The sequence below is a fragment of the Paroedura picta genome, chromosome 6 (assembly GCF_049243985.1).
Source record: "Paroedura picta isolate Pp20150507F chromosome 6, Ppicta_v3.0, whole genome shotgun sequence".
Lineage (NCBI taxonomy): Eukaryota > Metazoa > Chordata > Lepidosauria > Squamata > Gekkonidae > Paroedura > Paroedura picta.
In genome coordinates, this window is record NC_135374.1 from 43507507 (window position 1) to 43522176 (window position 14670).

At 40.9% G+C, this 14670-nt stretch overlaps 1 protein-coding gene across 11 annotated transcripts in view; it reads right to left on the reverse strand.

The window, feature by feature from the left end:
• Nucleotides 1–14670, reverse strand: part of HTR1F (5-hydroxytryptamine receptor 1F) — a 134472-nt gene that overhangs the window by 91873 nt on the left and 27929 nt on the right. The gene's annotated exons all lie outside the window — the stretch shown is intronic.

The window sequence follows — 14670 nt, forward strand, 5'->3', positions numbered from 1 at the left end:
GAAGTGAAGTGAGGAGAGAAATGCAACATAGCAAATGACCAATTTGATATTAAAGCAGACAAAATTGTTGTGCAGTCCTTAGATGAACAATGCAGCCCTTGAGTGACAGGATGGGAGTGTTATTATATAACAGTAATCAAGAATTTAAGACCAAACTACTTACTACACAAGGAATCCAAGATTGGATCTTGCTTTTTTGTTTCTTCTAACATTAATGGAAAAAATTATCTGGGTGAGGGCCACAGTCTCCCCCCGGGCCATTTCTCACTAGAAATAATCTCTCAGCCAGTAGTAGCAGTAGATAGAAGAGACAGGTATACTTATATCTTATTTCTAGCTAATGGCACTCCTCAATCAGATAAAGTGGAGGTTGGAGGGTTAGCTTCCCCCTGCAGCAGTGAAGTACCAATACAGATGACCCTCCTCTTCACAGCGATCTTTTTGTGATAAAAGAAACACTGTGATCAGAGATTTGTCATATAGTGGGTTGCCCCCAGCTGGCAGGGAATGGATCCCAAATAAATAAAATGTTCTTCATAAAATGTCTGCAATTTGCTATACCCCAGAACACTATAGAAACTGCTAGAGTGTTACTGAAGATGGTAAACAAAGGGCCAACAAAGTATGATCTACACGTTGTAACCACCACTCACAAAACACTATACAGGGGGGGGGGCATGAACTCTACCACAATGGAAGTTCACTGGCTGCCGTATAAGAAGAGGTTTTCATTTCCCTGGCTTCAGTGACTGACATTGATCAGAGGGTGAGGGCAAAGGACAGAAACAAGAGCCCATTTGCAATTACCAAGTAGGTGTCTGGTTTTTCCCCAGCCATCCTGCATCCTCAGCATCAGGCTCATGTTGATTTCAGCTAACCTGCCAGTTCTTGTCCAGCAGCTGTCTTGTACTGAAACACTTAATTTCCCATTGATTTTCTGTTAGATTCATTTGTGGTTTACAGTGTACTGTGATTTATTACTATATTTTTAACAGGTCATAGACAAACATGGAGGACAGTGAAACCATAATGCAGTTGATCCGGATATGTGCATGTATGTATATAAGCCTTATAGGATTACCTTGTTAAACATTCTGTTCACTCATTCATACCACATAAAGCTGGCTGTCTACCTTTGTGTGGATTAGTGGTTGGGATGCTGTACAAATACCCTACTGAGCCATGGAGGTCTCTGACCTTTGGCTAGTCATCGTCTCTCAGGTGAACACATGAAGATGCCTTATACACAATCAAACCCTTGGTCCACGGAAATCAGTACTGTCTGCTCAAACTAGCAGTGACAGTCCAGGTTCTTAGGCAGAGGTCTTTCACGTTACCTACTAAAAATGCAGATGCTGGGGATTGAACCCGGGACCTTCAGCATGACAAGTAGAAGTTGCTCCCCAATCATAGGAGTCCAAGGCTAAGACAGAGGAGGGAAGAATCATGTATGATGGTTTACTTCCTTGAATGGTGAAATGAAAAAAAAAGTGTGCATGAGACAGACAGACGTCATAGAAACCACTCGATTATTTGTTGGGCTTCAAGAGCCCACTTTTCAGCAAAGAAATATTTTATTTTTATTGCATAGCCCTAGGAGCATAATGAAAGTTCAGCAGCCAAATTCCTCTCTAAATAATATCTGGAATGAATTTAGGAAAGGAAGGGAAGAGTCAGATATGCTCACCTATGATCACTATGTTAGGGGAACCTCTGTCTCTCATGATTATGATATAAAAAGTAATGATAAAATATTTTAATAAATTATATTTTCTTGTTTAGATCTGAGTATATCAACAAGCAGGTTTTTAAATCTTATTAAAATGAAAATATGACCTCCCAAATGTGACCAGTGATGGATTTTGGCTGGCTCGGGGTTTGCAAAATGAAATTTGTGGCAGATCAACCAACATGAACTTTCCACGACCTTCCAGGTGGTTCATGGTGGTTTGTGAATGGATACATTTCCATTCCGCTCAATCAAAGCAACAGGAGTGCTTGTGGAATTCTCAAGCCATAGAAAGCTCTTTGGAGACCTTTTGGGGGGGTCCATAACTGGAACCCCAGAAAGGTAATCTGCCATCTTTTTCAAAATATTGTAGAGGAGCAGGCTGAGGTTTCCTGTGCATTTAGTGTGTGTAGCTTGCTGGAGGTCCATTTTACACACTTTTGAACCTGCACCCATTTTCCCCAAAAAGAGTTTCCTGGGGCAACTTCTTTTGGGGGACATAACTCAACCCCTCCCCCAAAGCCCAATATAAACATAACTTGGAAGGCATGTAAAGAAGAATGAGGGGCAAGTCTCCTGAGAGTTTTATGGGTTTAATTTGCACAGAGTCCGCATTGTACATTCCTGAATTTTGTAAACCTGCACTTACAATTTCTCCAGAAGCAATGTCACAACATCTTTCTCTCTTCTAACTATCTCAGTAAACCTTCAAACTCCCCAACTGGACTCATACTTAAACTAACCCCAACCCTAATCTTAGAATTTACCCCAATATAAATCCCTGTATATTTACAAGTACAATAATGTCAACAAATATTTTTACATGTCAAGATCTTTCCAAACCATGCCACAAATTCTTCCCCACCCTTAAGGATCCCAGGAAACCTCCAAACTCCCCAACCAGACCCATGAGTAAGCTAATCCTAACCCTAACTTGAGAAATGATCCTAATATAAATCCCTATATTTTTAAATGTACAATAATGTCAGAAGATACTTATACATATAATGGTCTTTCCAAACCATGTCACAAAGACTATCCCGAACATAACAATCCCAGTAAACCTCCAAACTCACCAAACAGACCCATGAGTAAGCTAACCCTAACCCTAACCCTAACCCTAACCCTAACCCTAACCCTAACCCTAACCCTAACCCTAACCCTAACCCTAACCCTAACCCTAATTTGAGTAATTACCCTAATATAGATGCCTATATTTTTACATGTCATATAGATGCCTATAATATAGATGCCTATATTTTTACATGTCAACAAATATTTTTACATGTCATGATTTTTCCAAACCATGCCACAAAGTCTTCCCCACCCCTAATGATCCCAGTACACCTCCTAACTCCCCAACCATACCCATTATTAAAGTAATCCTAACCCTAATTTGAGAATTTACCAGAATATAAATCCCTATATATTTACATATATAATAATGTCAGAAAATATTTACATATAAAATGTCCTTTTCAAATCATGGCACTAAGTATATCCCAACACCTATGAATCCCAGTAAACCTACCAAATCCCCAACCGGATCGAGGCCTGAGCTGATTCTTACCTGAGAATTTACCCTAATATAAATCCCTACATTTATACATGTATAACAATGTCAGAAAATATTTATAGATCTAATGGTGGTTCCAAATCATGTCACAACATCGTTCCCTCTCCTAGCAATCTCAGTAAACCAACAAACTCCCCAACTGGACCCATCTTTAAGCTAACCCTAACCCTAACTTGTGAATTTACCCCAATATAAATCCATATTATATTTGCATATACAATATTGAGAACAAATATATTTACATCTAATGATTTTTCCAAACCATGCCACAAAGTCTTCTCCACCCCTAACGATCCCAGTAAACCTCCAAACTCTGAAACAGAACCAATGATTAAGCTAACCCTAAACCTAACTTGAGATTTTACCCAAATATAAATCCCTATACCAGTGGTTGTCAACCTTTTCTTCGCCGCAACTCCAACTTTGGCGCTGAAGCCCAGTGGGGACCCAGCTGGAGGAGCTGTCAGCTAGCACTGCGGAGGCACTTCTGCCAGCCCCCCAGCTGTGGCCATGGGAAACCCCCCTGCAGGAGGTGACTGGAGGGGGGCAAGGACCTTGCCCAGGTGAGTGGGCTGCTGTTGCCATCATCACCGCATCCACATTGCTCGCTGTCCCACTCTGGGCTGGGCTTGCTCCCTTGGCTCGCCGCTTCTCTCCTTTCTCCCTACTTTTAACCGTGTATGTGTGTGTGTGTGTGTGGGGGGGGGGGGTTCCATGGCGGCCCTGCTGCAGAGCACAGGCGGGATGGGGTGACTTTCGAAAATATGCCAAAAAGTCTTCCTCACCCCCAATGATCCCAGTAAAATTCCAAACCCCCCAACCGGACCCATGCTTAAGATAACCCTAACCCGAACTTAGAATTTAGTGCAATATAAATCCCTATATATTTACATGTACAATAATGTCAACAAATATTTTTACATATCATGGTCTTTCTAAACCATGCCACAAAATATTTCCCACCCCTAACGATTCCAGTAAACCTCCAAATTTTCCATCCGGGCCCATGATGAAGCTAACCTTAACCGCAGAATTTACCCCAATATATATCCCTATATATGTATACACATGCACAGTAATGTCAACAAATATTTTACATCTCATGGTCTTTCAAAACAAGGCCACAATGACTTCTCAACCTCTAACAATCCCAGTAAACCTCCAAACTCTCCAACTGGACCCATGCTTAAACTAACCCTAACCTGAGAATTTACCCCAATATAAATCCCTATATATTTAAATGAACAATAATGTCAACAAATATTTTTACATGTCAAGATCTTTCCAAACCATGCCACAAATTCTTCCCCACCCTTAAGGGTTCCAGTAAACCTCCAAACTCCCCAGCTGGACCCATGATTAACTAACTAACCCTAACCCTTGAGAAATTCCCTAATACAGTGGTTCTCAACCTGGGTGAAGGGACCCCTTAAGGGGTTGAACAACCCTTTCACAGGGTTTGTGGCAGGGCTAGCAGCTTGGCCAGGAGGGGGGTGTCACCCCTTTTGCCGCCCCTCCTGAAAGCGCCCACCTATTTATATACAATTTATAAGCAATTTATATACAATCATGAACAATGGATCTTCATGCCGTAGGTCAGTTTAGGTTTAATTTATGTGAAAGAATACTTGCATAATTTTATGGTTAGTGGTCACCACAACATGAGGAATTGTATTAAAGGGTCGTGGCATGAGGAAGGTTGAGAAGCACTGCCTTGCACCATCAAAACTCAAGGACGACTTTTTAGTTACTTCAAGGACATCAGAATTGTTTCTAGATGATCATGAAATGAATAGACTGGTTTGCTTTCATTCCATGTATATGAGTTATTGTTCAGTAGGCAAGCTACAAGGTGGTTACGACAGATGCATTTTTTGTATCTTTGTAATTTACAGGGACATTGCAAGTGATGAGTGAGAGAAAAGCATAGGGCAGTATATATGAAAAACTGTTATAGTGACCATGCATCTCGATAAATAAACATCCGTGTTCACTCATATAACGGGAAAAAAACCCTGGAGGTTTCATGTGATAACCATTACAGTTATACATTTTAGGCACTTGAAATGATGTATTATCTGCATTTATCTCAAGAAAGCATATTGATAAAAAGAATACAGGCTGGAATACAGGTAGATGCTAACACAGTATAAACATTCTCAAAAGTGCTTTTGAAAGAAATAGAGGTAATATTTCAAGGTTTTTGCAAGGAAATACACATTATAAAATATTGTTTTTAGAAATGAATATTTATTTTAAAAAAATTCAAAGGAGAGTGGCCAGTGATGTACTGGGAGACGATACAAACACTGGACTATGCATCTTAAAGCAGTAATCAGAACCTCGGTCAGCAATTAATTTTATTGGTGGATAGTGATCATTTAGGCCCCACAAACAGTTCCTAACAAGGGCTGCTGCCAAGAACAAGAGTCAGATTATGTCTGGCTGACTTGCTGATCATTATAATGTATTGGAACTTATTTAATTAAGCTTACATCAAAACTCATGAACAATGTTCTCCATTAAGGTAATTTATTACAGAGGTAAGTGCATAACAAGAATGATCCTTAGAAATCCCCAAGCTTGCATGCTCTCCCTTCCCTATCTTTCAAAAAAGTTGCAGGGGACAGAATGAGTAGACGTATTAATGAACAAAAGCTGTTGGGGAAGAATCAGCATGGATTCTTCAAGTGAAGTTGTTGTCTCACTAACTTTCTAGAAACCTTTGAAGGGGTGAACAAGCATGGACATGTTGACTATACAAAAAGCATTTGATAAAGTTCCTCATAAAATTCTTCTAAGTAAACCCAGCAATCATGGGATAAGACCAAAAGTCCTTTTCTGAATTAAGAACTGGTTAATTAACAGGAAACAAAGAATGAGAATAAATAGGGAGTTTTCACAATGGAAGCTGATAAGCAGCGGTATACCACAGGGATTTGGGACTAGGTCCATAGTTTATAAACTTGTTCATTAATGATTTGGAGTTGAGAGTAAGCAGTGAAATAGCTAAGTTTGCAGGTGACACTAAATTGTTCAGGGGAGTGAGAACCAGGGAGGACTATGAGGTTCTCCAGAGGGATCTGTTGAGGTTGAGTGAGTGGGTGCCAATGTGGCAAATGAGGTTCAATTTGGGCACATGGAAATTAATGAACATTGGCACCAAAAATCCTAACTATAAATATACATTAATGGGGTACAAATTGGCAGTAACTGACCATGAAAGAGATCTTGGAGTCATGGTAGATAACTCACTGAAGATGTAGATTCAGTATGTGACTGAAATAAAAAAGGCAAATGCTATGCTGGAGATTATGAGGAAGGGGTAAACAGATTAGTCAGTATCATAATGCTCCTGTATAAATCTGTGGTACAGCCTCACATGGAATACTATGTACTATTGTGGTCACCGTACCTCAAGAAAAGTTATTATTGCAGTGGGAAAGGACAACTAAAACAATTAGGAGGATGGAAACTTTCCATATGAAGAAAGGTTAAAGAGGTTAGGGCTTTTTAGCTTGGAGAAATGACAATTAAGGGATGACATGACAGAGGTTTACAAAATTATGCATGAGATACAGAAGTTAGAAAAAGAAGTAGTCCCCCCCTCCTTTCTCATACAAAGTATTGGACTGGATGGGCCACTGGCCTAATCCAACATGGCTTCTCTTATCTTTTTATGTAGGCTCCTTGGAAGATTGGAAGATAAAAATGTAATAGTTACCTTTTTTGACAATTTTACTGTGGAGGGGCTATTTTAGAAAGTAGAGGCTTTGAAAAATACTGTGATATTCTTATTGCAGGTAAGTTAAGAAAGAAGTTTCTTTTGAAATATTAAGATCACTATGATTTATTCAGCCATTCTGTGAGGAATTTCTCATCTCCCTTTGAACAACTTTGTTAGCTCAACATGGAGATGAACTTGCCCATTCTTAGAAACAACGAAGTCCTTATATAAGGAGCTATTAAGTGTTCAAAAGACTCTTGAATCTAAAGTAATAAATCTAATAGCAACAGTCTTAATCCTTCATCCATCAGACATGAATGGAAATGTGTCTAACCTCTGAAATGCCTACATTTTGTACCCCTTTATTTGGTGAGGCTTTTGTTCTGTAACAGACTGATGTGGAATTCAATTATATTTGATTGAAAGAGGATCCCTTTTTAAATATCTGTCAGTGAAAACAACTGCAATCTAGCCAATGAGCCTTGATATTGATTTCATAGTCATACTATGTATATTAACATTAAAAATGACTTTATACATCTACATCTATAATTGTAGACTATATAACAAAAAATCAAACAAGCGGGAATATTTTACACGTGGTTGTATTAGCATGCATCTATGGAATTTTTGACTCATCCAGATTAATAGTCTAAACTGATTTGAGGTTCCATAATTCCCCTTTTGATGCCTTCTTGGAACTGTAAATATGACAGCAGCTGTTGAGCACCATGAAGACAATAATACATGGCTGGTAACCATTGTTCAGCTTGGTGGGTCAATTATTATTCAGGTCTGTCCTAAGCAAATCTGCAGTTAAGGAGCTGCAAGCTCACAAAATAAATATAATATGCAGCATTTCCTCCCAATGTTGTTAACCCTTTTGAAACATATGATATGTCTTTTTAAAGGCTTGCATCCTCCTGCTTGAGAAAGTCCTATGTATGTAAATGCCATTGAGTTGCAACCAATTCATGGTGACCCCAGCAAGATGCTTTCAAGATGCAGAGGTTTGCCTCTGCAGAATCTTCCTATGGTGGTTTCCCATCTAAGTTGTGGATCCAACTCAATGTCTGTTTCTTCAGACAAGTATGCCACTCATATTTCAAAATATTATATTATTGTGCTTGGTTTTTCTAGTTGCAACAGAACATTCACATTTATTTGATAATGCTTGCAATTTCTGGATCTATAAAGCTTTTCAAGAAATGGCTGAAGCACCATATTAATGCTTTATGCTGAATAATAGGCTTTTTGTCATTTAATTTTGTTACTTGAAACATTGTCCCTATAGGGTGGTTTGTTTATTAGGGGTGGTTTAGTCCTTGAATAAGGTTGCTAAAACTATTAAAGCTACCCTCATCCCAGTTACTCCAGCCAGAATTCAAAACAAACACCCTTTGAAATCAATAAGCATCAGCCAACTTAACCCTATGTTGGGTTCTGACCTGGATGTCTATAAATAGGAGTACAGGACTAGATATAAATCTGATCTTTGTAGACTCAGAATTCATTCCTATAACAGTGTCATTAACACTCCAAATGCATTCAGGTTTGTAGAAGTCATATTGCTCAAGGACACTGAAATATCAAGAAAGACACTTCTCTAAGAGCCAGGCAAAGCAGAAACCCTATTACTGGCTGCTGGTTGGGAAGAGGGAACTCAACAGCAATGACAGGAAGCCAGACATGCTATGGTAGCAGATTCCGCAGAGGTACCTTGCCAGGAAGTACTTCACCAAGTACCCTGAGCCTGCCAGCTCTGATATCTGGGAGTACTAGTTGCACAAGGTAATAATCTGGTCTGACTTGTGTCCCTCACCAGCACATTCCCAAATTATTATGGCAGTAGTTTCAAATGGAATGATATGGTTGTTCTCATGGAAGCTCTAAATGAGATCTTGAGTGAAACTACAACATCAATGGAATGATGTGTCAACCCATCTATAAAACCCCTGGCCAACAACTTTCTTTCTCTCCCCCCCCCTTCTTCCCATTTTTTTTCTACCACAGAATTGACCTTGCGGCAGAATTGACATTGCTTGTCCACAGGAAACTTTCCACATTGGTTCAATTTCTGCTTCTTGTGCCCAGTTATATCCAACCTACAATCTTTGCAGTTCATTACCTGCATCTGAAGAGCTGTTCTCCACAGTTGGCATATTCTGCTTACATGGAAACAGCAACGGAAAATACAAATGGCTATACTTAATGAAACTAAAAATATGGGTCAAATCAATTATATAAATTAAATCTAGCTCTTGGTAAACAGTTGACTATAATGAAACCAATTAGTGATTTTATTACTACTAGTCAGCCATTCAAAGGTTTTCCACTTGAGACCCTTTTTCACATATCAGTAGCTGTCTTGTGCCAAGTACTGTCTACACCAACAAACTGGATTTCACGATTTGGAACAAAGACACTTTCCTGGCCATGCTACATAAGATCCCTTGAACAGGAAATGCTGGAGACTGCAATTGGGAATCTTCTCCATTTGATGGGGACTCTTCCACACATTTTTATTGGTGGTGCTAAGTCCTATGTAAGTAATAGCAGCAGTATGGAGACAGTGGTGGAAAGCTGCTGCTGCTGCTGCAATAGCATCCGGAAAGACAAGGCTAAACTCTCATCTTGGTGGACAACACTTGTGACCCTTGAGATATCATACCCATAGACCACTGAATGGATTTTCACAAAGGGCAAGCAATTTTATACCTCATCATACTCTTACAGAATATTTTTGACGAGTATATTTATAACCAACTTTCTCTCTCTCTCTCTCTCTCTCTCTCTCTCACACACACACACACACACACACACACACTATGTGGCATGTTTAACTCTTAAAATTACCCTCTTTTTATTCCTTCTTCTCTATTGCATAGCATAATTTCATCTTCTTTTTAATTGCATTACCTTTGAAGCCATTTATTTTTATCTCTCACAGCAGCCCTGTATTCTACCTCCCTCTCATTTTTCCAGTGCTCTCCTTCCCCCCCCCCCCCCTTCACATGAGCAGTCCATGGGCTCCCCGCATTGTTTGGTTTCTATCAGCATCTTAACAGTAACGGGGCTGGAGTGGAAGTGCCTCATTCTCAGACTCTGTTGCCTAGCAATCTGCTTTGCAGGTCCAGTTAGAGACATAGAAGTCTGACCAAAGCATGTAAGGCGAGTATACCAAAGAATAAGACACAAGGAGAAAAATGGTTGTTGTGATCAAAATACAGAGCTGCTGGGAAGGACTGGTGGAATGCCTCCTTAGAACACATGGCATTCAGCAGATCGCTCCTTTTCCTGACAATGATATTGACACAGAGCCAATGCGGGGTAGTGGCTAGAAGTGACAGACTAGGATCTTGGAGACCCAGGTTTGATTCCTCACCGTTTACGCACTGGAGGTTTTATGCCGGGCTGCAGGCTGGAGTTTTAGTCGTGGCAGGTTGCCCCACCTCACAGGGGAGCATTTGGCCCAGTGCGCCTCATCCACCCCCGATTTGTGCTCCTGCATGGGAACTGGGGCAGTGAAGTTCCCAGCGCATAAACAGTCTCTGCTATGGAAGCTCAGTGGGATCTTGAGGCCCAGCCACACACTCTTATCCTAACCCTTCTCACAGGGCTGTTATTGCTGGAAGAAAGGGGGGAAAGGAAAATAACACAAGCCACAGGGTACCAAGTGAGGAGAAAGGCTGGGTTTAAATGGAGTAAAGAAAAATAATTATTAATTTACCAACTGTAAAGGTAAAGGTATCCCCCGTGCAAGCACCGAGTCATGTCTGACCCTTGGGGTGACGCCCTCTAGCGTTTTCATGGCAGACTCAATACGGGGTGGTTTGCCAGTGCCTTCCCCAGTCATTACCGTTTACCCCCCAGCAAGCAAGCTGGGTACTCATTTTACCGACCTCGGAAGGATGGAAGGCTGAGTCAACCTTGAGCCGGCTGCTGGGATCAAACTCCCAGCCTCATGGGCAAAGCTTTCAGATGGCTGCCTTACCACTCTGCACCACAAGAGGCTCTTACCAACTGTACCATACTATATAATACTAGGCCATCTCTAGTATGTATGTCAGGACTACATTGATTCCATGGAAAATGTGAATCAACATCAATGATACTGTACCATCATGGGGAGGAATGAAGATGTTTACAATGCGAGGCGATGCTGTGCACAAATAGACAATAACAAATGGGTAACATCCAGCCAATGAAGTATTGTGTGCCACTATCTGAGTGATGGCAGACCTCGCTAGAAACCTTTGTGAGTTCAAATGCAGAGTCTGTCTTCCTGTAGATTTAAACTCTTTGGCCCCCACCTGCATTGAATTCTCTTATCTGTAAATAAAAGCAAATATTATAAAAGTTTCCTAAGTCTCAAGTATTTGCTCCTCCACACCCACATAAGCACTGCTGCTGGAACATTTCACAACCTCGGCTATGGGAAGGGATTATGGTATGAAATTGAAAGAATGACCATGCATATTCATCACTGAAGGGGTAATATCCAAGAAAACCCTCTCACTTTGTGCACATCATTCACATCTATTTGTTTTTTTACATTCTCCAATGATTTACTCCTATGCATCTTTAACATCATACAATTAAGTTTGTTGTACATAGTCAATAGTAAGTTGCCAATTTCATTTTCATTTTACTTCTGAGTTTAGAAAGATCTAAAAATTCCAGGAATTCATATGTTCAGTGTGCATGACCAGGGAATAGGAACCAGATTTGTGGTCATTGTCCAGGACTCCTTTCCTCTTTAGCTCAGCTGCTTGAATCCCAGAATAAATCTCCAATGACAGAATGGATATTTTTTCCAGTGGAACAGGACTTCCTTGTCTTTCACTTCCTGCTGCAGTCCCAAATCATCCCTGAAATAGCCACACTGTGGCTCTTGAGGAATGGGGGACCATCCAGATATCGTTGTGAGACAGAGGAAATTAGTGAAAAAATTCTCCTTTCATTATTAGAAATGTTCTCTGGGTTGCTAACTCCAGGCTAGGAAATTCTTGGAACTTTGTGGATGGAGCCTGGGGTGGGGAGAAACCTCATCAGGGTATAATGCATCCTTCCTCAACTTTTTTACCATTGAGAAATCCCAGAAACATTCTACAGGCTTCAAGAAACCCCAGAAGTGGCACAATTGTGCAGAATAGGGTTGGGAAGCATAGCTGTCTACACACCTACCCAGGGGCCCTCCTCTTCCCACCCCGCTCCAGGTCCGTCATTGGTCATTTTGGGAGGGTGGCAGGTTATTATTAGACATGATAATATATGGTCATAGCACACAAAAATATTTAACAAGTGTTTAAAAATTATAAAAAATTATTTTCCACCTATTCAGGAAACCCTTCCAGGTCTGTCATGAAATCCCAGGGTTTTCTAACACCCTGGCTGAGAAAGCCTGGTATAATGCCATACAGTCAATCTTCCAAGCTGCTATTTTCTCTAGTCAAACTGATCCTTGCAGTCTGGAGGTCAATTGTAATTCTGGGAGCGTTTCAGGCCCCCACCTGTAGGTTGATAGCCCTAGATCCAAACCAGTGTATTCACAGAAACATATGTACTTACAACAGTATGAATGAAGGCTCGGTTCACATACCCACGAATGCTGCAGAAAGTTGATCCCTGTCTAACTGTCAGAAAGGAAGTCGTTTCTTCTTTCCTGACATACTGCAAGTGTTCATCCCACCACATGAAAATGTGTATCTCTTTTTCAGACAATCAAACTAAGCACTAAGTAAATACAGGGAGGAGGCATGTGGCACAAGTTCATGCCCTCATCTCTGTGTTTTCTATAGTCTGTGTGAACAGACCTATATACATATGAATTCTTCATGTGGAAATCTTGCAAATGCTTGGATTCCTGATCACGTGGACAAACCCTCGTTCATACGGTTTGGATGCATATTTGGCCTATTCACACAGACTGATGCTGGCTGAGATCCGGGACTGGCATCTCATTCCCTTAAGCTTGTTTGTTTGTATTGTATGAAAGCAGTTTTCATTCCAGGGTTTCAAAGCAGTGGGTCATGGAGTCATGAAAGCATCTGCTTTGTGATCTTCCCACACAGAATATGCCACAGGTTACCCATATGACAAACGTCTGTTAGTCGTGATTCCACCATACTGCTGCTTACTTGTTGACTTTCGCTCTATCAAAAAACGTGTGAAGCAAAACAATCTCACTTCCCTCTGAATATGCAATTGAGTAAATATTTTCAGTCTTAAAATGCTGTGAGAGAAGATGCTTTAAAAAGATACGAGTTTATGATGTTGCCCTTGGGGGAAACAAATTATGCTCACATAACCATACAAGTTCTACCTCATGCTTCCTGCTCCAGCAAGAGGCAGGAAGAGATGCTGTTTTTGTCATGCTCATGCTGAGTCCGAGACCCTCTGTGGTGCAGAGGAATTACACAGCTTCAACAGATTAGACAATGAAACAAGTCTTGCTCTCCCTAGAACTGGCAAGAAAAGTGCCCCGAAGGGATGGAATAAGATTTTAGGAAATCAGTGGGATGCAGCCACTCACACAGAATGCTTCCGTAACTGCTGGGGTGTAAACATACCATTTTACTGCAGCAGCTGCAGATATGATCAAACTGTCTGACAGTTATAGGTGTCAGGCAAATACCAGGCAAATACATCTTTCACCTGGGTCCATGGTTGATCTCCAGTTACAGATCTGACCTTAGTCACTCTCAGCAATTGGGGGGGGGGGAGGGTAGGATTAAAGAAAACCACGATAGCAGGTGTGAAATGTTTGGAATATGGCTGCCCAAGTGCATATCACACGTAGCTGACCAATTGCAAGAACAATCCTAAGAACACATTCCTACAGCCTTTTTTCAACCTTCTTACCATAGAGGAGCCCCTGAAATATTTGTCAGGCTTCAAGGAGTCCTGAAACTGGGTGATGTTAGCTGGCCATGCCTCTCTGCTACACCCAAGGAATATTTGGGGTGGGGGGAAGACAGTTTGAGGTAGAAGTAAGCGTCCAGGTTTCACTCCCTTTCCCAGGCATGGTAACAATGTGAGAACGCTACCTCCAGGTCAATGAAAGTGGCCAGTTCTCTGCTTTCATGGCAATGCCAGGAATAGCTTGTGTCAGAGTCCATTAATGCAGGATGTAGGGGAAAGCACAGGGAGCCTCTGGGGAGCTCTCACAGAGCCCCTGCTTTCAGAGGACCAAGCTTCATTGAACAGACCTGAGTAGCATTCAGTTTCAGCCCTCACAACCTCATTGCTTTTAATTAGAAACTTAGGCATGGGATGATTTTGAATTTTTCATTCCATATTGATTTTGATTTTACGTCCCTTTACATGAACTGAGTCTGTGAGTTTTTCATTTTTTGTACCATTTTCTGTTTACTTGAAGTTTACTTGAATGCTTCATTGATGTTTGTGATACCAGGTTGCCAACCTCCAGGTTTCACCAAATCTCCAGACTAGAGAGATTAGTTTCCATGGAGAATATGGCACCTTGAAAGGATGGGCTAATTTGACCCCTGCTGAGCTCCCTCTCCAGACTCCACCATCAAATCTCCACGAATTTCCCTGCCCACAGTTGGCAACCCTAGTATTATGGATAGAAATATTGCACAAATTGTATATACAAATGTACAAATTAATCTA